This window comes from Narcine bancroftii, chromosome 8, assembly GCF_036971445.1.
Source record: "Narcine bancroftii isolate sNarBan1 chromosome 8, sNarBan1.hap1, whole genome shotgun sequence".
NCBI classification, from domain to species: Eukaryota; Metazoa; Chordata; class Chondrichthyes; order Torpediniformes; family Narcinidae; genus Narcine; species Narcine bancroftii.
The window spans coordinates 147,650,254-147,661,982 of NC_091476.1; positions in this window are offsets into that span (position 1 = coordinate 147,650,254).

Consider the following 11,729-nt stretch of genomic DNA (forward strand, 5'->3'; position numbering starts at 1 on the left):
CACTTGTTATCTTCGATCAGAAGTGTTAACTGTGTCTCTTTCCACAGATAAACAAGTTCAGTTTTTATTTCAGATACCTCTCCCTCTCACTGAGGAGCTAGATTTATAAATCTAAAATAGAAATAGTAAATGCCAGACTTCTCAGCAGGTCAAGCAGTATCTGTGGAGAAGTAGTTAGCATTTTGGATCAATCACTTTGCGTCAGAACTGGGAACATTCAGCAAAAGGGTGTATTTCAAGATACAGAAGGGCGGGGTGAGTTAAGGGAATGTTTGTGATAGGATGGAGGCTAAGAAAGGGCAGCACGGTTAGTGTAGCAGTTAGTGCAATGCTCTTAGAGCACCAGCGATTGGGACTGGGGTTCGAAACCCATCCTGTCTGTAAGAAGTTTGTATGTTCTCTCTGTGTGTAGGTTTTCCCCAGGAGTTCCGGTTTCCTTTCAAAACATACCGGGGGAAGGGGAGTGGATAGGTTAATTGGATGGCATGGATCATGGGCTGAAATGGCCTGTTGCCATGCTGTATGTCTAAATTTAAAGAGGTGGACTTCACTGTTGATTTTGTGTGTGTGTGTGAGCCAGAGAATGTGAAGACTTGTCCTCAGGGTAAAAAAAAAGCTAATCTGCCTACAAGAGATGTGGGGGAGGGGATTGGGATGGAAAAAACCTGCAACTGGAAGATACAAAACATTGCAAGTGCATGAATTTTGAGATAACGAAAATGACAAGAAAGCCTCTCAGATCAAACCATATCTGAAAACTTGCATCAGAACTGACCAGGCAGGGGTTGATTTCCATGAAAAATTATTTCCTTGAAATTCTTTAAATAATGTAAGTAACTTCTTCCTCTGCATACTTGCTGATTCACTGTATGTCAATATTAACCTTGAATATATTCAATTATTTCACCTCCACCACTTTGGGCGTCATGAATCTGGTGATCTACCACCGTCAAAAGAAATCCCACTTTAGCTGTCATAAAGAGGAGCCCCTTATTCTGAAACTAATCTCTGATTTTTAGATGACTACTGTGGAAACGTCCACTCTCTGAATCATATTTGTTTTCAACAGAGCATTTCCATTCTCTTCAACTCCAATTTGCTCATTCTCTCCCAAAAGTAGTATTACATGACAATAATGGAACCTTTACCTTTGTATCAATTGCTTCAGCCCAGGATTCAGTGAGCCTCCCATCCACCCCTGATGCCAAAGTGGCTCCTCGAAGAGCAGAAAGATGCTTTAAATTAATCGGATTTGCTTGTTACGTTAAAATGCTGGTTTGACCTTGTCATCATTAATTGTGGTTATAAACACTATCTTCCATCTTTCTCCCTTCAGTAATAATATTAACTCCCTTTCAATTCCCACGGGGGATGAGAATGACCAAAGGAAATGCTCACACTTATGATCCAAGACTCTTGTATTCATGAAACAATGTTTATTTATTTGCTTAGTTGAAAAATACTTGTCCATATGTATTGTTTGTGTGTGTTTTATGTCTGGTTGTATGTCGGCATGTTTTGCGCCAAGGACTGGAGAATACTTTCGTTGGGTTGTACTTGTTCAATCAGATGGCAATAAACTTGACAATTGTTGACTGAACAGTTGCAATTTTTAAAAAAAATTGCTTCTTAACTATCCCTTCAAGCTAGTAAAAACAATGCTGGAGAAACTTAGCTAGTAAAAAGTGTATTTTATTCAGTAAAGATAAAGATACATAACCAATGTTTTGGGCTTGAGCCCGTCATCAAGGTATGAGCAAAATGTAGACAGGCATCTGAACAAAATGGTGGAGGGGGTCGGGGAGGAGCACGGTCCCACAGGCAGGAGGTAATAGAGGTAGATAAGGGAGGGAGGGCACATCAGCAAACAGGGAGGGGGATGGTTCTCTGAATGGACAGGAATGGGGGGGTGGAACATTGGAGGTGTAGCCGCGCGCTACTTGAAAGAAGACACAGTGTAGTCAGGTTAAGCTCTGAGTTTTATTAGGGCTCAGGCCCGACTTCTATACTTGCACTGTTCCCATCGTGGCCCCCCCTTGGCTGACATCACAACATGCATATCAAAAGTGGGTTTCCCAAGTGCAGGTACTTGCCTGGTTAACAATGCCCTTCTTTCCTGCATGCTGTCCATGTCTATTGGCTGCGCAGCAAGGTCAGTGCCATTTTGGGGTCGCTGCCCTTGCCATTCACTCACAGTTTAGCTTGTTGGAGCCAATGTTGCTGCACGGGCTGCTGGCCTTTGATTGCACTTACCGCCTGGAGCGCCAGCTCAATCGCCACAGCGGATGGGCTGCTACATGACCCAGCCTCCCAGAACTGGTGATATTGTCCTTGGTGCCTGGAGGCAAAGTCTCTGCAGCCTTTGGTAACCTGCCTCTTGACCAGGTGTGCTGGGTCCAGGTGTGCCAGCTGTGGCGAAGATCACTGTCTTGTCTCCGACCTCCAGCTCGAATATGGCCCCATTGTTGCGGATGACCCAGAATGGACCCTTCTATGGCCTCTGAAATGGTGGATGACATGGACCCCTGCGAATGAAAACATTCTCACAATCCTGCAGGTCTTTGGGTAGGTTGGTCCTTGATTGTCCTTGACTGGACGGTGGAATCCAGGCCAGGTTGCCGACTCTTTCCTTCAGTCTGCTGAGGAACACTGCAGAGTCGTTCTGCTGTCTTCCTGGGGATGGTACAAATTCTCCCGGGACCACCATTGGAGCTCCATAGACTAGTTCAGCCGAAGAGGAATTGAGGTCCTCCTTTGGTGTGGATGCCCAATTGCGCCCATAGTAGCTCGTCTACCCAGTTCGGTCCTTGGAGTCTGGTCATGAGCGAGGTTTTGTTGTGCCTGTGGAAGCGCTCCACTAACCCATTGGATTGTTGTGTGATGCAGCTGGGCACCTCTTGGGAATATCATCGGGGTGTACTGGGATCTGATGATATCCCCGCATGAGGTCCCTTGGAGAAGATCCTTGCCCTGTGCAGGTTAGCTGTGAAATCCTGGATGTGCAGTACAGGGTACCGATGTGGTGTTGTGGTCTCGTTGAGCCTGCAATAGTTGCTGCATAGTCTCCAGGCCTCATTGCTGCCATATGATGCTGAGCTTCTCCAGCTTCCTGAATTACTCCTTCGCCAGCTGGAGCTTCTCCGGAGGAAGGTGCCTTGCGCTTGTGTGGAGCGGTGGACCCTGGGTCAGGATGTGGTGCTGTACTCCATGTCAGGTATCACCGTGGTGAATTGGAGGTGAGCACTGCAGGGAACTTGGCCAGGACCCTGGTGTACTCATTGTCCAATCTTCATACTGAGTCCAGACGGAGTGCTGGGAGCTTGGCGTCTTTGAGGGGGAAAGTTTGAAAAGTCTTGGCATAGACCAATCTCCTTCCCTTGACGTCCACTTGCCAGCTGTGGGCATGCAGGAAGTCTGGCCCGAGGAGCAGCTGTACCACTTCAGCCAGCGTGAACACCCATGAGAAGAGGCTGCCTCCCAACTGCAGTTAGGCCTGGCGGCTACTGTAGGTCCAAATCATGCAGTTGTTGGCAGCCCTCAGCGTGGGGTCCGACTGCCTGTTCCTGGTGTTCTGTCCTAATGGGGGAAGGATACTGACCTCTGATCCTGTGTCCACAAAGAAGTGTCATCTGGACTAGTCATCCAAAAAATACAGGAGGCTGTCTTAGTTGCCAGTTATCATAGCCATTAGCGACGGCTGGCCCTGGTGTTTCCCTGAAACGTGCATGGCAGCCTGCACTGATGGGCTCTGGCACCTCATCTCTGGTGGTAGAAACACCAATTGGTCATCTGGATCACCTCCTCTGGGGCATTGCTGTTCTCTTGGCCCCAAGGACACTGAACACTCTCTATTCTGTTTCCACAGAACGTCCGCTCATGCTGTAACTTTCTGGGGGTTGCAGAAATCTGCGTCAGCCAGGAGCAGTTGGATGTCCTTGGGCAGTTGCTCCAGGAATGCCTGATCAAACATGATGCAGGGCCAGCATCTCATTCATGAGGGTTGACAGGAGCCTGTCCCCTAGCCCATCCAGGTGGAGCAGACGTGCCCCTCTCTCACATCGTGAGAGCTCGAAGATCTCAATCCGCAATTTCTTGTAGGCAATGTATACGCCTTCTGATGGGGGCTTCTGGATGAAGTTGGCCACCCGGCCTGCTGTGTCCTTGTCTAGGGCACTCACCATGTGGTAGTACCGGGTGAATTCTGCTGTGATCTGCAAGATCTGGAACTGTGCCTCAGTCTGGTCAAACCACACGCATGGGTTGATCTGTCCAGAAGATCTGGAGCTTGAGAGCGACCGCGTTGACTGCTGCCTGTTCGCTCATCGCTGGGTTTAGATGCCGTCTAAACTGTCGGGGTCACCAATTGTAACCATGCGCTACTCGAAAGAACACACACACACATAATGTAGTCAGGTTAAGCTCTGAGTTTTATTAGGGCTCAGGCCCGACTTTTATACTTGCACTGTTCCCACCATGGCCCCCCTTGGCTGACATTACAACATGCATGACAAAAGTGGGTTTTCCGCGTGCTGCCTCCTGTCTGTTGGCTGTGCAACAAGGCCAGCGCCATTTTGGGGTTGCTGGCTTTTAAACTGCCCTTGCCATTCACCTGTTGGTTCGCTTGTTGGGGCCAGTGCCACTGCACAGACTGCTGGCCTTTAGTTCCGCTCGCCACCCGGAGCGCCAGCTCAGTTGTCGTGCCGGAGGGCCGTCACAGAGGAAAGAAAACCCAGGGATGGGGAAGAGAGGGACAATGATGAGAAGGCTAGCAGAAACTGGAGTAGTCGATGTTATCTTTGTGTATTCTTGTCTTTATCTCTGCTAAATAACGTAACTGTTTGAACTGCTATGTTTCTCCAGTGTTGTGCTTTGAAATCATAGTGTCTGCAGACTTTCATGTTTTTCTCCTATGACCTATCCCTTCAATCTTTTATTTATATATTTTTTCTGTTGGAAGGTTGACTTCTACAGATGTCACTAGCTGCAATTAAGGTTAGTGTATCTCAATTGCTGTGGATAACTAGGCATTGGTGCTCAATCTTGGAAGTAGGCATGAAGCCAATACTTTCTGACTTGGGTGTTAAGAGTGTTAAATAAACACTCTGTGGAGCAGCCGGCAGATGAACAGAGGTGTGAGGAAATGTGGAGCAACTGCCAAAAGCCACATTAAAAATTGTTCGTTCACATTCATGCAATCTGGACATGTGAGAGAGTAGAAAAATTTTGGGATGATCTCAATCAGATATTAAATAAAATAACAGAAAACAATATACCAAAGAATCCAGAGATCTTTCTCCTAAGTAACATAAAAAATAAAGAATTTGGAATTGACTTGGAAGATGCACAAAAAAGATTTGTCAAGATAGCCCTAGCCGTAGCAAAAAAATGTATTATGTCAACCTGGAAATTGGAAGATAATTTGAAAATACAACAATGGTATATAGAAATGAATAAATGTATTCCATTAGAAAAAATAACATATAGTTTAAGAAATAATATTGAAATATTCGAACAAGTATGGGAGCCTTACATTAAATACAATAGCGAAAACCTACCGGGAACAAACATTACCTAAGTTGATGGAAGGAGAAGAAAAGAAAAGAATGGACTCAGTAGAATTTCTGGTGTATTTTTGTTGAATGACAACATTGTCTGACTGGCTTAATGCAACCTAGATTGTATACCTAAAATGGATGAGAGGTGGGGGGTGGGGGGGTAGCTTGGGAGGAGGGAGGGGGGGGAGAAAAAGTCACTGTATATGTGTGAAAAAGAAAAAGTGTATATCATGGCTAACGTGATTTATGGTGTGAAAAATAAAAAATTTTTTAAAAAAAATTGTTCGTTCACAGATGGGCACTTTACAGACTGAGCCAGTGTACTGCCCTTGAGAAGGCAGTGGCGAGCTGTTACCTTGAACTGCTTCAGTCCTGCCAAACAGCCCAATTCTGTGTGGTGCATTGTGTTGAAACATCTGAGGGGAATGTTTATGGTCTTGTGATGTTGAACTGATTTTGCTAATGGGCAGATAAAGATTATTTTTGTTCCCTGATTAACCAGTTGATTAATTTCACACCATGATTTGATGAGATGTCAAACTGTTATGGAAAACTAAAGGAATGCACACCGTCATCAAAGGGCATTGCTAATTTCTAATCTTCCTTGGCCTCGAATTAAAGTGGTGATTTTTTTAGGCTTATTTATTTTATAGTTGACAGAGTTGGGGTTAAATGGATTAAAAGTTATTGAATTTTGAAATGGAGAACAAACAAATGGGCAGATGCTGGAATCTGAATCAAAATCTGAAGAACTCAGCCAATCAAGCAGTGTCTGAAAGGAGAAACCGGGTCAAAGATCCTTTGTCAGAACAAAGAGAGAGCAAGATGGACTATGAAGTGGGGGTGGGGCTAAAGGGGATGTCTGATGTAGTGATATGTTGAGAGAAGTGCCTGTGCAATGTCCAGCCTACTGGGATGGGCAGGGCAAGTCAGCACAGACAATTATTTTGGTGGGGGGGGGGGGGTGGGGGGAAGAAAGCTGGTGGGATAAATGGGTGATGGCATCATGTACAAACGGTCCATCCTGAAACAAAGTGGAAGAAAAACAAGTTGTTGAAGAATTCAACATGGCTTCAGAGGCTGTACTGTGCCCAGATGAACACAGAAGTGGTATTTTTCAAGCTTAATTTGGCCCAGTTGTAACAGTGCAGTTCAGGAAGTTGCAGATGGGGGTCAGAATGGCAGTGAGGTGGTGCATTAAAATGGCTGGCCACCAGAGGCCCAGGCTCCTCTCTGGGGACTGAAACATTAGGTTTTCCTGTTTAAATAGCCTTTTGTTACCAATGTGGTTACTTGTCTGAGTGCTGATATAGTAGGGGAGCATCACATCCTGGTCAATTCCCTTTACCCTGCACACTTGTCCGGTTATTTAATCCCAAGCTTGGAGACTGGTACTAAGATACTGGACACAAGAGTTCAAGTCAAGTTTATTGTCTTATTATTCATGTTCTTCTTTGGCTTGGCTTCGCGGACGAAGATTTATGATATTAAGATATTATTCATGTACAACCCAACAAAACAGCATTCTCCACTCCTCAGTCCAAAACACACAGATGCACAACCAGACATACAGACAAACAACAGATATGCAGGACAAATATTAATTTATTCCAGTGGTTTTCAACCTTTTTCTTTCCACTTACATACTACCTTACGTAATCTCCATGCCAAAGGTGCTCTGTGTTTAGTAAGGGATTACATAAAGTGGTATGTGAGTGAGAAGGGAAGCTTGAGAATCACTGCTTTAGACCCAATTGTTATTGAAATATTTTGCTTGAGAAAAATGGTCATTGGAGTTCCTTTGGAGTTATGAAACTGTGCACATAACGAGCCAATTAGGTACAATTAAAACAGTGGTTTTCAAAATTTTTATTTCCACTCACATACTACCTTAAGTAATCCCTTACTAACACCTATGAACACCTATGGCATAGGGAGTACTTAAAGTGGTATGTGAGTGGAAAAGAAAAAGTTGGAAAACCACTGATCTATACAAATAAATAAGTATTGTTTCATGAATATGGGAGTCTCTGATACCTCCATTGGAATTCTGTACTGAAAATGGGAATTGAGTTGATCAACATGGATACCAGTAAACTTCCAGGAGTATGTCTTGAGACACACAAGAGGCAGCAGACACTGGAATCTGAAGCCAAACACAATCTGCTGAAGGAACTCAACAGGTCAAGCAATGTTAGTGGGAGAGAAAGAACGGTTGATGTTTCAGGCTGGAACCCACATGATAATGACTAGTAACTCCAGTAATGTGGTGGGCCCTTCATTAGTCACTGACCAGATTGACCTGCCAAGCTGTCCACTACTGGCATTGTCAATTGTATCCCATCTCGTGAATTTAAAAGAATATATTTTCCCAGTTTCAGTGGGGATTCTGGTTGTTCCTGTTCCACATGTGTTAGACAGAAGCTCTTCAGCGCTTGACGTCCTGCTTTGCGGAAACTGCCAAAATGTTTGGCCTGGAAGTCAGCCTGAAGAAAACTGAGGTCCTCCATCAGCCAGCTCCCCACCATGACTACCAGCCCCCCCACATCTCCATCGGGCACACAAAACTCAAAACGGTCAACCAGTTTACCTATCTCGGCTGCACCATTTCATCAGATGCAAGGATCGACAATGAGATAGACAACAGACTCGCCAAGGCAAATAGTGCCTTTGGAAGACTACACAAAAGAGTCTGGAAAAACAACCAAATGAAAAACCTCACAAAGATAAGCGTATACAGAGCCGTTGTCATACCCACACTCCTGTTCGGCTCCGAATCATGGGTCCTCTACCGGCATCACCTACGGCTCCTAGAACGCTTCCACCAGCGTTGTCTCCGCTCCATCCTCAACATCCATTGGAGCGCTTTCATCCCTAACGTTGAAGTACTCGAGATGGCAGAGGTCGACAGCATCGAGTCCACGTTGCTGAAGATCCAGCTGCGCTGGATGGGTCACGTCTCCAGAATGGAGGACCATTGCCTTCCCAAGATCGTGTTATATGGCGAGCTCTCCACTGGCCACCGTGACAGAGGTGCACCAAAGAAAAGGTACAAGGACTGCCTAAAGAAATCTCTTGGTGCCTGCCACATTGACCACCGCCAGTGGGCTGATATCGCATCAAACCGTGCATCTTGGCGCCTCACAGTTTGGCGGGCAGCAACCTCCTTTGAAGAAGACCGCAGAGCTCACCTCACTGACAAAAGGCAAAGAAGGAAAAACCCAACACCCAACCCCAACCAACCAATTTTCCCCTGCAGCTGCTGCAACCGTGTCTGCCTGTCCCGCATCGGACTTGTCAGCCACAAACGAGCCTGCAGCTGACGTGGACTTTTACCCCCTCCATAAATCTTCGTCCGCGAAGCCAAGCCAAAAGAAGAGACAGAAGTAGAAAAGTTATAACAAGTTTCCCACAGCACTTTTGCCAATTAGCTGATTGGAAGTGGAATTGAATCTGGGTAACTGAACTCCTTGGAGATCCAGGCTACATCAAGATTTCCTTCCAACCAACATCACAATCTCCATCAGTACCAGAGAACCACAGGTCTGTGTTCTTGGCTCTACTCACTTTACACATATGACTGTGTAGCTCAGTATGACAGTACAAATTTGCTGACGATACCATGTTAGTGGGTTGTATAAAGTAAGGGGATAAGTTAGCAGAGAGGTTGAATGCTTCAATATCAACCTTGCGCTCAATGTCACCAAAACTAAGGAGCTGATTATTGACCAGCAAACAATCCAGGGATCATTGGGGGATGAGAGGGTGAGCAAATCTAGGTTATTTGGAGTCACTATCTCGAAGGATCTTTCTTGGAGCCAACACACCAATAGCATCGTGAAGAAAGCACAACAGCGCCTCTACTTCCTTCGGAGACACCAGAAACACTGGCAAATTTCTACAGATGTGTGGTGGAAAGTAGTTTCTGCGTCGCGGTCTGGTATGGGAACACCAATACCCCTGAGCATAAAGCCCTCCAAAAGGCAGTGGACATAGACCAGGACATCACAGACAAAACGCTTCCCACCATTGAGAACATCTACGGGAGATACTGCCATCAGAGGGCAGCAGCAATCATCAAAGACCCACACCACTCAGCTCTGTTCTCACTGCTGCCATCAGGAAAGAGGTATAGGTGTCACAAGACTCGCATCACCAGGTTCAGGAACATTTGCTACCCATCCACAATCAGTCTCCTCAATGACAAACTCAATCAGAGACCTATTTAAGGACTCTTACTTGTGAACTTTATTGATTTTCTTTTGTTCTCTCTGTATTGCACAGTCAGGTTGTTTACATTTGTTATCTATTTACAGTTCTTATATGTTTACATGTTTGCGGTGTGTACAGTTTATTTTTTGCATAACTCATTAATGATAATTCTGCCTCACCAGCAGGAAAAAGGAATCTCTGGGTTGTATATGATGCCATGCATGTACTCTGACAATAAATCTGAAATCTGAAACTTGATTACTCGGTGTTAATACACCGAGCCTGCTTAAGAGCCAAATTCTACAAATTAGAATTTATGGTTGTAAAACTAAAAATGCTGAGCAGATGAATCTTATAATCAATGGGCAGGGTTACCATTTACAGCACAAAAACAGGCCAGTTCAGCCAGCCTAGTCCATGTTGAACAATTTCTCCCACCTGGTCCCACTGGCCCTCATTCAGCCCATAACCCTCCACACCTCTCCCATCCATATACCTATCCAACTTTTCCTTTAACATTAACATTCATCTTGCTTCTACCACCTTTGCCGGAAGTTCATTCCATACCCCCACCACCCGCTGTGTGAAGAAATTCCCCCTCATGTTTACCCTAAACTTTTCCCTTTTACTCCCAATCCATACCCTCTTGTTTGAATCTCCCCCATTCTCAATGGAAAAAGTCTGTCCACATTGACTCTATCTGTTCCCCTTATACTTTTGAATACCTCTATCAAATCACCCCTCCACCGTCCATGCTCCAGGGAATAAAGTCCCAGCCTTCTCAACCTTTCATTGTAACTCAAACCCTGAAACTTCGGCAACATTTTCATAAACCTTCTCTACACACTCGCTCTATTCGGTTTATATCCTTCTTGTAATTCTGCGACCAAAACTGCACACAGTATTCCAAATTTGGCCTCACCAATGTCTTTTACAACTTCAGCATAACATCCCAACTCTTGTATTCAATACTCTGATTTATGAAAGCCAACATACCAAATGCCTTATTCATCACCCCACCTACAAGTGATTTAACTTTCAGGGAATTATGTACCATGACTCCTAAATCCCTTAATTGTCTACCATATAACATACATGACCTGTTTTGATTAGTCCTACCAAAATGTAGCACCTCACTTTTATAAACTCCATCTGCCATCTTTCAGCCCACTCTTCTAACTGTCCTATATCACCCTGTAAACTTTGATAATCTTCCTCACTGTCCACAACACCGCCAACCTTTGTATCATCTGCAAATTTACTAATCCAATTTGCCACCCTATCACCTAGATCGTTAATATATATATATATGTGACAAACAGCAGTGGACCCAGTACCGATCCCTGAGGTACTCCACTCATCACCAGTCTCCAATTCAACAAACAATTTTTCACCACTACTCTCTGGCATCTCCCATCCAACCATTGTTGAATCCATTTCACTACTTCATCATTAATACCCATGTGGTGGTACACAACTGGCCTACTGCAGGGGGAAACCTCTGTACCTGCAGGAGTGTAAGGGGACAGGACAACACCTGGCTGGTTGTCAATCAGTCAGACTGAATGGATCAAGCCCCACCTGGTCGGGTGTCAATCACCCAATAAGCTTGCGCCAGCCTCCCGATGCCTCATTCAGAGTTGCTGCAGCCACAGCCAGCCTGTTTCTGTGGAAGTCTTTGTGGATTAAAGCCAGTTGTACAGTCTTTATCTTTGTGTGTGTCTGATTCTGGCTAACAGTGCACCACAACCTAATACTTCTACCTTCCTTACTAACCTCTTATGGGGAACCTTGTCAAAAGCCTTACTAAAGTCCAAATAGACAACCTTTTTTGTAACCTCCTGGAAAAACTCTGTAAGATTTGGTAAACATGATCTGCCCCATACAAAACCATGCTGACTACTCCGAATCAATCCTTGTCCTTCCAAATAGTTGTATATATCATCTTTAAGAACCTTTCCC